A 14,847-nucleotide genomic window follows, 5' to 3' on the forward strand; every position below is an offset into this window, starting at 1 on the left:
CAAACCCTATTACTTGTGTTCCATCTTCAGGCCATCGCCTTTACATGTTACCAAACTGCAACCATCTCTTCTAGCCATCCCATCTTAAATCCACCTTCCCTCTCCATTAAAACTCAATGGTATTTCATTCATTCAGGACTACAATACTAATCCTCCTGCCATTCCTCTGCCCACAAGAGTCAATAACTACTCTACAGCACATTCCTGAACATTGAACATATGCATTTTCAGAAAGAAAAAAAATTATAATAAACCAAAACTGTTGTTGTAATACCAGAGAAATATCTGAAATTTAGAAGCAGAGAAATGTCTGAAAGGTAGACAGCAAATGTTGCTTCATGTATTCACTGATCTGTTTAATCAAGAATTTATGCAGCATTATGGGATCTCCACAAAATGCATACAAGTCTAGTACAATCCATCTACGAATAATTACTGAAAGACACAATGCTCAAAAAAGGCAATGAATTTAAAAAGTATAACAATGAAAGAGGCAATTCTGCAACGTGTTAATTCCAGTCCAAATAAGTGACAGATTAATCCTACTTCACAGCTATACATCATTAATCTTCAGTATTCATAAAAGACCCAGCATGAATATACCAGTGTAAGTACTCTAAGTGCTTATCCAGGTGCTTTTTAAGTGGGTGAGGGGTGCAGTGAACTGGAATTCACTGTCTGTGTGTGGTTCAGATGGCTGGTTCCTCCCTTGACTCCACCCTCATTTACCCCAATATAAACTCTGGTTTTCCTCAGATTCACCTGAGGACTATTGCATCTCCCGGCCATTGACTGTAAGCTATTAAAAGGAGGTTTGTGCTCCTCTCTTGTCAGAGTGTAATCATTACAATTTTAATAGCTTACTTTGAAGCAGGATGGAAGCCCCTGTTGAAGCCAAGCATGAGGCCCCAGAGGAATTCGCCTACTGGCCAGAGTGCTTCCAGTCTTACATGACGGCCACGCAAGATGCCTTCAAGACTTTCTCTCTTGAGTCGGCCCCAAGGAGTTCGCTGTCATCAGGGACTGTGCAACTTACGAGTCTGCCATAGGAAGCTTGAAGGCCCGCTACATGAGACCTCAGAACACATGCTGGCAAGACACTGGCTTTTTCAACGTCAGCAATGCCCAGGTGAGTCGCTGGTGAACTGAAGGCCTTGACTAGGAGAAGCCACTATGAAGCAATCACAGCCCAGGTGAGAGAGGAGGAACAAATAAGGGACACCCTCATGGCAGGAGTGAGGTTGAGGTATGTGAAATTGGCTCTCCAGTCCAAAGGCCTTCCAGGCTCACACTGGCAAAAAGTCCTAGCACAGCGCTTCACTCCATAAGGTCACTTCCCTGCACCGCAACCAACACAATTCCTCATGAGCTAATGTTCAGAGGATATCCACGTCCAGGACCACCCTCCTGGCTTGGCTAAGGGCACCAGGGCTGGCCCTGCTGAGAAAGCACATGAGGAGGAGCAAACAGACCCAGTGATCAAGAAAGTGCACCTGCTGCACGCCAACCCAATGTACACCTACATGGCATACCCTGATGGCAGAGATGACACTATCTCGATCAGAGACCTAGCACCTGCTGGAACCGAGGATCCAATGCCTCAAACAAGTACCCCACCCAGGGATCCAGACGACACTGCTCAGGAAGTGGGTCAATCCACTCCGCGACCAGAGCCGGAGCCCTTGAGACCCAGTAACTCTGCACCACAGAAGTTCCAGGAAGTTCATGAAGCCCAAAGCCCAGTACTGCAGCATTCAACCAGAATAACAAGACCCCCTGACAGACTCAATTTGTAAATATTTGAAAAATATTAAGTTTTTTTTGAATGTATGGTCCCTGTTTTTCACCTGCAGGTTCTCTTCCGAAGGAAAGGGTGAATGCAGTGAACAGGAACTCACTGTGTGTAGCTTAAATGGCTGTCCCCTCCCTTGGCTCCATCCTCACCTACCTCAAAATAAACCCTGGTTTTCCCGCCTTACCTCTGATTCACCTGAGGACTATTGTATCTACTGGCCATTGACTGTAAGCTATTAAAAACGTATTGTGGTCCTCTCTAGACTTGAGTGAAATCAGTCGCGTTACAAGGGGTTTCTGGCTCCACCTTTCTACAGACTGGAAATGCCAGACTACATCATACTTTAGATGGAAACTTGAGAAAGTCCTTCTCAACTCCTTATCACCCTCCCTGCAAAGTGAAATGGGTCTTAGTTGTTCACACCATTTAGGCTTCTCAATTTTACAAGCCCAAAAGAATTTTCCCTCGGGCTCTCCCTTAATCTACATAAAATAAACAGCCTACCCAATTATTTTTTTCCTCACAACTAAAATGTTCCATTCATAACAATCCACTCTGAAGCTTCTCAGTGTTATCACCAAAGTTTTATACAGTTGTCTACCTATAGCCTCATGTTTTATATAGATTTCTTATGTGTGTGGCCAACTTTTCAACCCGGCTTGGACATAGGCTCCAAAATCCTTCTTTATAATTCTTTCATCCTACAAGATATTGTGTACACCCTTGGCTTGCGTATGCTACTTAAATACATCATCTTGTGATTTTCCAGTTAAATTCTATTTTCTACTCTTTTGCTCACCCAACCAACTTTATTTTTCTCACTATTGATTTTAGTATAATCTGCAAACATTATTAATACAATAAAAAGCAATGGAACCTAGCAAACCTAATTCAAGTCCTGCAGAGACTCTCTACAAGACCTTCTATTTACTAAAACTACACATACTCTTTGCTTTCTTCTGCTGTATTAATTCTGGACCCAACTTTTCATTTTCTCTTGGAATGTTTTGGTTTTTACTCATATGACTTGACTGCTACTTGTCAAGCTGCTATCATTTAACTTCTCAATGATGAATGGACCATTCATTATTTACCATTCAGTAGGATGCTGAATTTATAAGATGTACACAATGGAAAGCAAGCAGCAGATAAAATTTTTTTTAAAAGATCACATGCAACTTCAACAATACCCATTCAAACAATGTTTGGTAACACTCATAACTTTTACAACTGCTCTCAATATTCATATTGGATACAGAACATCAGAGCCCACTTGGCCATCATTCTGGCAGTTGAAAGAACCAACAAATCATGGCTCTGCAGTCTGCTTATGCCCTACGATTCCTCACTTCCAGATCCCAAGTGGCTGAGCTGGCGACTGTGTTTAAGTGATGCACTGCATTCATTTTGAATTCTTCTCAACACTTGCACCACTGACCCACTTAGCTGTGGTACTTGGCTATACAAAATATTAAAAAATCATAGGAAGGGGTTATAGGAAGAAAAATCAGTAGAAGACTGGTGCTAGAGATTAAGGTAGTAGTTGTTGGAAAAAGAATAATCCTAATACCAAATGCTGCTCACAAATCTGAAATACATTCTGAGGGGGAAAGTGGAAGGCAAGAAGGTTTTGAGGAGCCATCCTATGGGCCACAGCATATTTAAACAATAGCCTTGCTTTCTTTTCACATCATGCAACTTTTTTTCTATGTAGTCAATAGGAGAGATGTATGAAAGAAACAAAAACTTGTCTGTTTCTAAGGGAAGGGAGCCCATAAACTTTGAGCAGGGTCCTAGTTTGGGGGGGGGGGGGGGGGCATAGCATAAAAATTATTGAGAATGTACTGTATTGAAAGTACCACCATCTGCAATGCTTTCTGCCCTACTTTTGACCGGAGACATTTGAATCACAGCATGCAATGCCTCCTTCTCATAGAGACGAAGAGATGCAAGTTCATTTAGCAAATCTTAGTACCTAATGCTGCTAGAGATTATTTTATAACTAATCGAGCTGGGGTAGAAGAACACAGATTTCAAAGTACAAATATACCGATCACTAAAAGTTATTGCCATAAATTGCCAAACCCATAAAGAAAGAAAATCAAATACTGAGGTGCAGCGATCTGAGCAACCATGTGGTTAGATGGGCCGAATCGCCACCCAAGTCGTCCGACACAAGACGGCACAAGAACCGACATGGGGGACAGCGCCACTTTCGTGTTGTGTGCCATCAGATGGGGATTGACACTGTGACGTGCTGACATCACTTCTTAAGGTCAGCACACCCCTCACAGGAAGTGGGCGGTCTCCTCAAGAAGCGCGATGAATTAAAAATAAAATTCAGTTACTGGTTCACCTCGTGCTGTGTGGATGTCACTTATTTCGGTAGCGTTGCCATTAGCAGATGCTACAGTGGTGACCCCAATGGTTCTATCATCTTTGGAACCCATTCGAATGTGATAAAATGCAGGATGCTACTACCGCTACAGTCACAACAGCTGCGACCAACGCCGTGGGTGTTCATTTGTGAGTGTTCATTTGCTGCTTTTCTGGACAAATCAGCCAAGGAATTTGTTACAACTGGCTGAGTCCCAGTCCCAGTTCAGAGGCATTGTCTCGGAGGATACCAAGTTCTAGCACGTCGTCAGCGCCCTGGACGCTGCTACCACAACAAAGTAAGTTCCTTCATGGAAGATCCTCCTTTGGAGCGCAAGTATGAACAATTCCAGCGTTTCCTCCTCGATTCCCTGAAACTCAGCCAACAAGAGCACGCCGACATCCTGAATATGCAAGGCCCTGGTGATAGGAACCCCTCCGAGTTCATGCATGAAATGGTGGTCTTAGCAGACAAACACGCAAACTATTTCTTGTTTAAGACCCTGTTCCTCTCCAAGCTACCAGTGCACGTTTCCTTGGCCATATCTGACATGGATTTCAGCACCCCACACCCTGGTAGCCAAAGAAGCAGACAGACTTTTCTGCAGCCCACAAAAGAGCTCAATACATGTGCAACCGATCTATGTAGTTGGCGTTGCTGGTTCAGCCCCCCCCATCCAGGCTCCCCAGCAGTAGCCATTATTGTTTCTACCACCGCAGATGGGGTCGTAATGCCAGACGGTGCTTCCCTCCATGCTTGTACCCCAACACCTAGTCAAGCGCGGTGGCAGGAAATGGACATGACGGCTGCTGATAGTGGCCTCGGCAGTTGGTACACATAAAGGCCTACTCTACCTCAGGGACCAGTGAACAAAGAGGGATTTCCTAGTCTACACGGGCACAGAGATAAGCCTCATTCAGCCAATGTATTTCAAACTCAAACACAATCCCAAAGGCCATTCCGATTTTGGGCACCCATCTGGTCAGAAGCCATGCCACAGACACGGTTTTCCCTGGAAGTGTACGATTGCGTCCGTAGAACAAGCCTTACTCAGAGCAGATTTCGTCCAAGCACACAAGCTCCAGGTGGACATGAACAAATGCTGTTCGGTCAACACTACCATGTTTCAGTCATACCCCCTCACTCTACAGCAACGCTCCTTTCTGCCGTTAGGAATTCACGTTCTGGACCGTAACAAATACGTTCTCCAACTAGCCAAGTATCCGTCACTGTTGGTGCCCAACTTCCATGACGCTAAACCAGCAGATGGTGCAGAGCACAACATCGAGACTACCGAGACCCCACTGTACACATGGGTATGGTGCCTCCTGCAGGACAAACTCCTTCAAGCCAAGACTGAGTTCGCTGCCATGGAGGAGTTGAGTTTCATCTGCCACTCAAACAGCCCCTGGCCGTCCCCGCTGCACATGGTCCAGAAGAACTCTAGCGGTTGATGCCAGTGTGGAGACTACAGGCAACTCAACGATGCCATGTTCCAGATAGATACCCCATCCCACACGTCCAGGATTTTGCCACAAAGCTCCAGGGCTGCCGGATCTTTTCTAAGGTGGACTTCGTCAAAGGGTACCATCAGATTCTGGTGCATCTTTACGACATCCCAAGAATGGCCATTATTACACCTTTCGGCCTTGGAGTTCCTTCGGATGGTTTTCAGTCTAAAGAATGCAGTCCAGACGTTTCAGTGTCTTATAGTTGTGGTTGGCAGGGACCTCAATTTAATTTTCATCTACCTGGATGACATTCTCATCGCCATCCCTGATGCCAGCATGCACAGGTCACACCTGACTCACTTTTCGACAGGTTTCAGGAGTTGGGACTCATGGTGAGCCTGGCTAAGTGCCAGTTCGGCCTGGAAACTATCAATTTCATGGGTCACTGTATCACCTGAGAGGGTGTCACACTACTGCCAGATAAGGTGCAAGCCATCCAACTTTTTCCCATGTCGAGCACAATCAAAAGCCAACAAGAATTCCTAGGGATGGTGAACTTCTGTCATCGTTTCCTCCTGGGAGCAGCTACCCCTATTCGACCTCATCAAACTCGACAACAAGGTGCTCCAGTGGACACACGAAACCATTGAAGCATTCTAGACAACCAAAGCACCACTGGTGGAGGCTACATCTTTGGCCCACCCCCCTTGCCCTTACAACTGACGCATCAGACAGAGCAGTTGGCGTGGTGCTGGAGCAGTGGGTCGATGAACAGTGGCACCCCCGGCTTTCTTCAGCAAACACCTCAGGACACCAGAACTCAACAACAGCACGTTTAACTGCGAACTGTTGGCCCTGTACCTGGCAATACAACATTTCAGGTACACATTAGAAGGAAAGGTTTTCATCGCCTACGCAGCCCACAAACCACTCACCCATGCACTCAGCAAGGTTTCAGACCTGTAGTCGGCAAAGCAGCAATGACACCTCTCCTACATTTCCGAGTATACAACGGACATTCGCCATGTTGCAAGCAAATTCAATGTGGTGGCTGGCACGCTGTCCAGTCCAGCCATTGCTGCTACCTCAGGAGGAGTCGATGTTGCTCAGCTAGCCAAAGACCAAGCAGAGGATACGGATGTCCAGGCCTACTAGACCGTCATCACCAGCTTGAAGGTTAGCAATTTCTGTCCTTCACCGGGGAGCCAGACTTTACTGAGCGACATGTCCACAGGCATCCCCAGACGCATCCTACCTGTGACCTGGTGACAGTGGACGTTCAACCAAATAAACAGTCTTTCACATCCTTCCATAAGGTCCACGGTCCACCTGCTGTCTGACAAGTTCGTGTGGCATGGCCTTTGCCGTGATGGGCTAAGACTTGTTTGGACTGCCAATGCACCAAAGTGCAGACACACCAAGGCCCCGCTCCAGAATTTTGACCATGTGCATGTGGACATCTTTAGCCTGCTCCTTGTGAGACAAGGTACATGGTATCTATTCACAGTAATCGATCATTTTACCCGTTGGCCAGAAGTGATACCCCTTCCACATGCAACACTGTGCCAGAGCTTTCTTGACCACTTGGGTACCGACCCACATCACCTCAGACCGAGGGGCCCAGTTGACAACCTTGCACTGGACAAACCCTAGCCAAGTTCTGCAGCAGCCAGTCACACCACGGCCTACCATCCTCAGGCAAGCGGCCTCGTCGAAAGTCTCCACTGACACCTGAAAGCAGCTCTGAAAGCTCAATTACAAGGCCCTAAATGGATGGACAAACTCCCATGGGTGCTGTTAGGAATTCGCACAGCATCAAAAGAAGACCTATCATCATTGTCAGCCGAGATGGTGTACAGCTCCCCACTTACCATCCCAGGGGATATTCACTTCATCCCTTCCGGCCTGGAGGAGTCACGTGATGGAGTAGTGGCCGGTCGGGAAAACCAGCCCTCTCCAGGAAAATAGGAAAAAAGTTAGGAAAAAGAAAAGCATAACAAAAATAAAATATAAGAAATAGAAGATAAAGATACAGAGAAGAGAAAGAAGATGGCTTCCAAGAAGGAGAAAGTAAAAAACTGGAAAAAAAGTAGAAAAGTCACCAAAGAAAGAAGAAGGCCTTACCTGCATGAAGGAACAGGACACTGTGGTGGCGAGGAGCGCCCGACCCTCAAGGTCAGTGGCTGCCCTGTGGAGTCACGACCTACCAGCCGACGCAATCCAAAAATGGCTCTTGGAGCCAAACAAAAGTGCGCAATCAAAGGAGAAAGAGGACACCGGCGGGAGGGGTGCTCAACAGAGGAGCGGGTTGCCACAGAGCGAACACCTGAGGGACGCCCGACACCAGGGCTCTCAGCTGGAGGATGAGGAAGACAGCAGAAGAGGGAGCGATGAAACAGACATGGGAGATAGATGGAGGGATGACCGATAAGAAGACCAACGTCAGGAAGCACAACAGACGAGCAGCACAGGAGGGGAGGACCAGCAACAAGAGGCCCAGCAAGAAGAGGCCTGACAATGAGATACAAACAGCTCATCAGGAAAAACAGAAGAGACACAGACACAAAGAAGAATACAAACACAGATACAGACACAGAAGAAGAGGAAGAAGAAGACCAAGATCTTCACAGAGAAAGAAGATAAAACTGATGCACAAAGAGAAATAAAAGGTAAAACTGATAAACAGAATATATATATAAAGTCTTTTTTGAAGAACAAATGAGATCAGTAAAAGAATGGTCATCATTAGAATTTAATGCAATTAAAAGAAAAATGAAAAGAACAGAAGATAAAATGCAAAGGTTAGAACTGGTAATGATATAAATAGGGAAAAGATAGAGAATGTGGAAGAGCAGGAAACAGCTAGAAATGGAAGTAAAAGACGAGAAAAATTGGAAGAAAGTGATAAAAAAATTAAACAGATACAAAAGTTGTTATTTCAGAAAATTGATATGTTGGAAAATTATAGTAGGCGAAATAACATAAAAATAGTGGATCTGAAGGAGGGTGAAGAAGGCACAGATATGAAGGAATTTATAAAAGGATGGATCCCGAAGGTCCTGGGAATGACAGAAATGGAAATAGAAAGGGCACACAGAGCATTAGCTCCGAAACCACAGGCACATCAAAAACCAAGATCCATCTTAGTAAAATTTTTGAGATACACGACAAGAGAAAATATACTGGAATGGGCAAGGAATTACAGAAGATAATAAATCATTGGAATACAAGGGTCAAAAAATATTTTTTTTTACTCAGACATAAGTTTTGAACTCTTAAAGAGGAGGAAGGAGTTTAATACAGCAAAATCGACTTTATGGAAAAAAGGTTACAAATTCATATTAAGACATCCAGCCACGCTTAAAATATTTATACCCGGGGACCAAAACAGACTGTTCTTGGATCCAGAGAAACTGCAAGAATTTGCAGAACGTTTGCAGGACGGCAAGATCAAGGAGCATGGTATTGGAGGCAAGGTGCTGACATGGAAAGGAAATTGGTTAAGAAATAGGAAACAAAGGGTTGGGGTAAGCAGGTCTTTTTCAGGATGGCAGGATGTGATGAGTGGAGTGCCGCAGGGATCGGTATTGGGTCCTCAGTTGTTTGTAATTTATGTAAATGATTTGGATGAGGGGATTATTAATAACTTGAGCAAATTTGCAGATGACACGAAACTGGGTGGCGGTTTGGGGTGTGAGGAGGATGCCAGGAAAATGCAGAGGGACTTGGACAGGTTGGGGGAGTGGGCTGCTGAATGGAAGATGACGTTCAATGTAAGCAAATGTGAGGTTATCCATTTTGGGGGCAATAATAGGAAAGCTGAGTATTATTTAAATGGAGACAAGCTAAGGAGTGGGGAGGAGCAAATGGATCTGGGAGTACTTGTTCACCGGTCACTGAAGACTAGCATGCAGATTCAGAAGAAGGCTAATGGCATGTTGGCTTTCATAAAGAGGGGATTGGAGTATAGGAACAGAGACGCCCTTCTGCAGTTGTACAGGGCCCTGGTGAGACCCCACCTGGAGTATTGAGTCCAGTTCTGGTCTCCAATTTTGAGGAAGGACATACTAGCTACAGAGGGTGTGCAGCGCAGATTTACAAGGTTTGTTCCAGGGATGGCGGGGTTGACATATGCTGAAAGGCTAGAAAAACTGGACTTGTATCCGATGGAGTTTAGAAGGATGAGGGGGGACATGATTGAGGTATACAAAATTATCAGGGGGATAGACAGGGTGAAGTCGGATTACTTGTTCCCAATGATGGGGAGACGAGGACTAGAGGGCATAGCTTAAGAATACAGGGTAGGCCCTTCAGGACGGAGATGAGAAAACATTTTTTTACCCAGAGAAGTGTGAATCTGTGGAATGCTCTGCCACAGAGGGTGGTAGAGGCAGATTCGCTGATTATGTTCAAAAGAGAGTTAGATAAGACTCTAGTGGGCAAAGGAGTTAAGGGTTATGGGGATAAGGCTGGAAAGGGGTACTGATGGTAGTGATCAGCCATGATCTGTAAAATGGCGGTGCTGGCTGGATGGGCCGAAGGGCCTACTCCAGCTCCTATTGTCTATTGAAGAATGACGATAAAGTATATATAGATGTAAAAACAATGTATATGTAAAGAACTAAAGAGGGAAAAGAGAAGGGAAGGGAGTAAGGGGAGAAAAAAGAGAGAGAGCTTTGTTATATGTGTTAAAAAAGTGTTTCCTGGAGAGGGCTGGGTAGAGGGGGAATAACCGTCACTGCAAAATCAGTTGACGCTGCAAACAAGATCACAATCCAAATGAAAAGGGGAGTTGTGGTTGCCCGGCAAAGAATATGGGGCAACTCAGAGAGGGGGGGAACTTTTGGGGTCAAGGTATTAGTGGATGTGGGAACTGTGGGGGTACTTTATGTCTTAAATGTGTTGTCATACATTAAGTGTAATAAGAGAAAACTAAGAGGGGAAATGGGGAATGGAAGTGATGAAGAGGTGGAAAAGAGGTGTACACAAGAAATAAGATGGCCATGTTGAACTATATGACTATAAATATTAATGGAATACATAACCAAATTAAAAGTAAGAGACTACTAAATTTATTGAAAAAGGAAAAAAAAATAGATATAGCATTTGTGCAGGAAATGCATCTAAATGAAGTGGAACATAACAAACTAAAGAGAGACTGGGTAGGACACATAATGGCAGCATCCTATAATTCAAAAGCTAGAGGTGTAATCATACTAGTTAACAAAAATGTACCAATCAAAATAGAGGAGGAAATAATAGATCCGGCAGGGAGGTATACAATGATAAAGTGTCAGATATATTCAGAATTTTGGAATTTGTTCAATATATATATATATATATATATATACACCTAATGAGGAGGATCAAAAGTTTATGCAGGATATTTTTTGGAAGATTGCAGACACACAAGGAATATATTGATAGGAGGGGATTTTAACCTTAATTTGGACTCAATGTTGGATAAAACTGGACAAAAGACAAGTAAAAAGAATAAAGTAGCCAAATTTATGGTTAAATCAATGCAGGAAATGAAACTTATGGATATATGGAGGAGGCAACACCCAAGAGAGAAGGAATTTTCATATTATTCGAGTCGGCACAAAACTTACTCAAGGATTGATATGTTTTTGTTGTCAGCCCATATTCAAGGGAGAGTTAGGAAAACTGAGTATAAAGCTAGACTACTATCAGATCATTCACCCCTATTATTAGTAATAGAACTCTAGGACATCCCACCAAGAACATATAGATGGAGCTTAAACTCCATGCTACTTAAAAGACAGGAATTTAAGGAGTTTATTGAACGCCAATTTAAAACATTTTGAAATAAACACAGGATCAGTGAAAGACAAATTTATATTATGGGACGCAATGAAAGCCTTCATTAGAGGGCAGATAATAAGTTATGTGACTTAGATGAAAAAGGATGACAATTGGGAAATAGAACAGTTGCAAAGGGAGATAGTAAATACAGAAAAGAAATTAGTAAAAAAGGGATGATATAACGAAAAGGAGAGAATTGGCGAACAAAAAAATTAAATACGAAACATTATAAACGTACAAGGTGGAGAAGAACATCATGAAAACAAAGCAAAAGTATTACAAGCTGGGAGAAAAAACACAAAATATTAGCCTGGCAACTTAAAACAGAACAAGCTAAAAGAATGATACTGACATCAAGGAAAAAGGACAAACAAATTACATATAATCCAACAGAGATTAATGAAAATTTTAAGGAATTTTATGAACAATTGTATCAAACTGAGAAATAGGGAAAAGATGATAAAATAGAGGAATTTTTAGCTAAAATTGAACTGCCGAAATTGCAAGAAGAGGAACAAAACAAACTAATAAAACCATTTGAAATAGAGGAAGAACAGAATATATTAAAAAAGCTGAACAATAAAACACCAGGAGAGAATGGATTTCCAATAGAATTTTATAAAACATTTAAAGAATTATTAATTCCTCCTCTCCTGGAAGTAATGAACCAGACAGAAGAAACAAAACTTGCCAGATTCATGTAAGACAGCAATAATTGCAGTAATACCAAAAATGGGGAAGGATGCATTAACACCAGCATCATAGAGACCAATATCTCTACTTAACTCAGACTATAAGATAATAGAGAAATTATTAGCAAACAGATTGGCCGATTGTGTACCTAAAATAGTAAAACAAGATCAAACTGGATTTATTAAGAAAAGACGAACAGCAGACAATGTCTGCAAACTTCTTAATCTAATCCATGCAGTTCAAGGAAATAAGAAACCAACAGTGGCTGTTGCTCTAGATGCAGAAAAAGCCTTTGACAGAGTAGAGTGGAATTACTTATTTAAAGTATTACAGAAGTTCAATCTACCAGAAAAATATATAAATTGGATTAAAGCACTGTACATTGGACCATTGGCAAAGGTAACAGTAAATGGATATGTATCGAGTCACTTTAAATTAAGTAGGTCAACTTGACAGGGATGTCCACTATTCCCCCTCATTGTTTGCCTTAGCAACAGAACCTTTGGCAGAACTAATAAGAATAGAAAATAAAATAAAAGGGATAAAAATAAAGGAGTATAAAATCAGCATATTTGCAGACAACATCATAGTATACCTATCAGAACCAGAGGTATCAGTAAAAGAATTACATAAGAAATTGAAGGAATATGGAGAAATATTGGGGTACAAGATCAAAGCAAAGAAAAATGAAGTGATACCAATGAGTATCACAGACTATACAGAATTTTTTTTTTTTTTTTTTTTAAATCACCATTTAAATGGCAAGCAGAAGCAATCCAATACCTAGGGATCAGGTTAGATAATAACTTAAGCCACTTGTACAAACTTAATTATCAGCCACTAATAAAGAAATTGCAGGAAGACTTAGAACATTGGAAAGAATTACCGCTAACGTTGATAGGGAGGGTAAACTGCATTAAAATTAAAGTGTTCCCAATGATACAATACTTATTTCAAATGTTACCAATTGCTTTAACAGAAAAATTCTTTAAGGAACTAAAGAGAATAATAAGGAAATTCTTGTGGAAAAGGAGGAATCCAAGGGTAGCATTAGATAAATTAGCAGAGAGGTATAATCAAGAAGGTTCGCAGTTACCAAATTTTAGAAATTATTATAGAGCCTCAAAATTAAGGTATTTATCAGATTTTTACCAGACAAGGGAAAAACCAGACTGGACTAAGATAGAACTAGATAAAATAGTGGAAAAGGTACCGCAATATATACTTTATAAGTGGGATGAAAAGCTGGTGCAATAGAAAAACTCACGAGTATTGCATCATTTACTTAATACATGGAAAAAAATCCACTTAGAAAGGAAAAAATGAATTATCAAATACCAAAATTACTATTGACGCAAAATCCGCTTATCCCTTTTACAATAGACAATCTTTCCTTTAGAGAATGGGAGAGAAAAGGAATCAAAAGAATATAAAATTGTTTTTTTGGGAAATAATTTATTAACATTTGAACAGTTGAAGTACAAATATGGAATAACTCATGGTACAATGCTTGCATATCATCAATTGAAAGCTTATTTAAAGGATAAATTGGGAAACAGGTTGAGATTACCTGAAGGAGGCCACTTTGAATACGTGATTACAGACACAATGATAATTAAAAGATTTATAACCAACACGTACATTAAGCTGCAAGATAAGGAAAATGAAATAAATGATAAACCTAAGCAGAAGTGGGAAAAGGATCTAAACATAAAGATAAAAAATGAAGTATGGGAAAAGTTATGTTCTGGAACTATGAAGAATACAATAAACACAAGGTTAAGCATGATACAATATAATTGGTTACACAGGTTATATATCACGCCTCAAAAGTTAAAAGAATGGGATCCAACATTATCGGATAGATGTTTTCACTGTAAGAAGGAAATGGGATCAACATCACATGCAACTTGAGCATGTACGAAAGTAAATACGTTTTGGGAAGAATTAAATCAGATACTAAATAAAATAACATACCAAAAAAAGAGATATTTCTTTTAAGTAACGCAAGAACTAGAGAATTAGGCCTCAAATTGGATAAAATGCAAAAAAAATTCATTATGATAGCCTTAGCGATAGCAAAAAAATGTATAATGTCAACTTGGAAAATGGAAGAGAACATGAGTTCTCTGGTACATGGAAATGAATAAATGTATTCCATTGGAAAAAATAACATATAATTTAAAAAATAAAGTCACATTGTTTGAACAAATTTGGGAACCATACATGGAACATATCAGAGAGAGCTTGCCTACGATATCCATCTCCTAAAATGAAAATGAAAATTATAAGATAAAACAAATGGATTCAGTGTGTAATAAATAGATGACGCATTTTTCTTGTTTATTTTTCTTTGTGTGAAGATATTGTTTTATGGTTTTACTGTATTGTATATGTCGAATATTTATGGGTTTTGGATGCGGGTGGGTCGAGGGGAGAGAAAAAGAGGAGAAAATACCACCGTGTAAATTTAGTGATAAACATTTGTACATATTTTGGTTGATATGATTCATAGTGTGAAAAATAAAAAATTATATTAAAAACCCTCCCAGCCCACAACCTAGCACTCGAGACATCCTCCAGCGATTGAGGAAACAAACAGGTAGACAGAAACCTCCGCCACCTTCCCGACATGGCTCTCCATCCTGCCACATCCCCGCGGACCTGTAGTCCACTAAAATTATTTTTGTGTGGATAGGACAGCA

General features: G+C 41.5%; 1 protein-coding gene across 22 annotated transcripts in view; it reads right to left on the reverse strand.

Annotated features, from left to right (window-relative positions):
- The window catches only part of LOC138757470 (putative methyltransferase NSUN7), a 141,960-nt gene that overhangs the window by 103,337 nt on the left and 23,776 nt on the right, over positions 1-14,847 (reverse strand). The window lies entirely within an intron of this gene.

This window comes from Narcine bancroftii, chromosome 3, assembly GCF_036971445.1.
Source record: "Narcine bancroftii isolate sNarBan1 chromosome 3, sNarBan1.hap1, whole genome shotgun sequence".
NCBI classification, from domain to species: Eukaryota; Metazoa; Chordata; class Chondrichthyes; order Torpediniformes; family Narcinidae; genus Narcine; species Narcine bancroftii.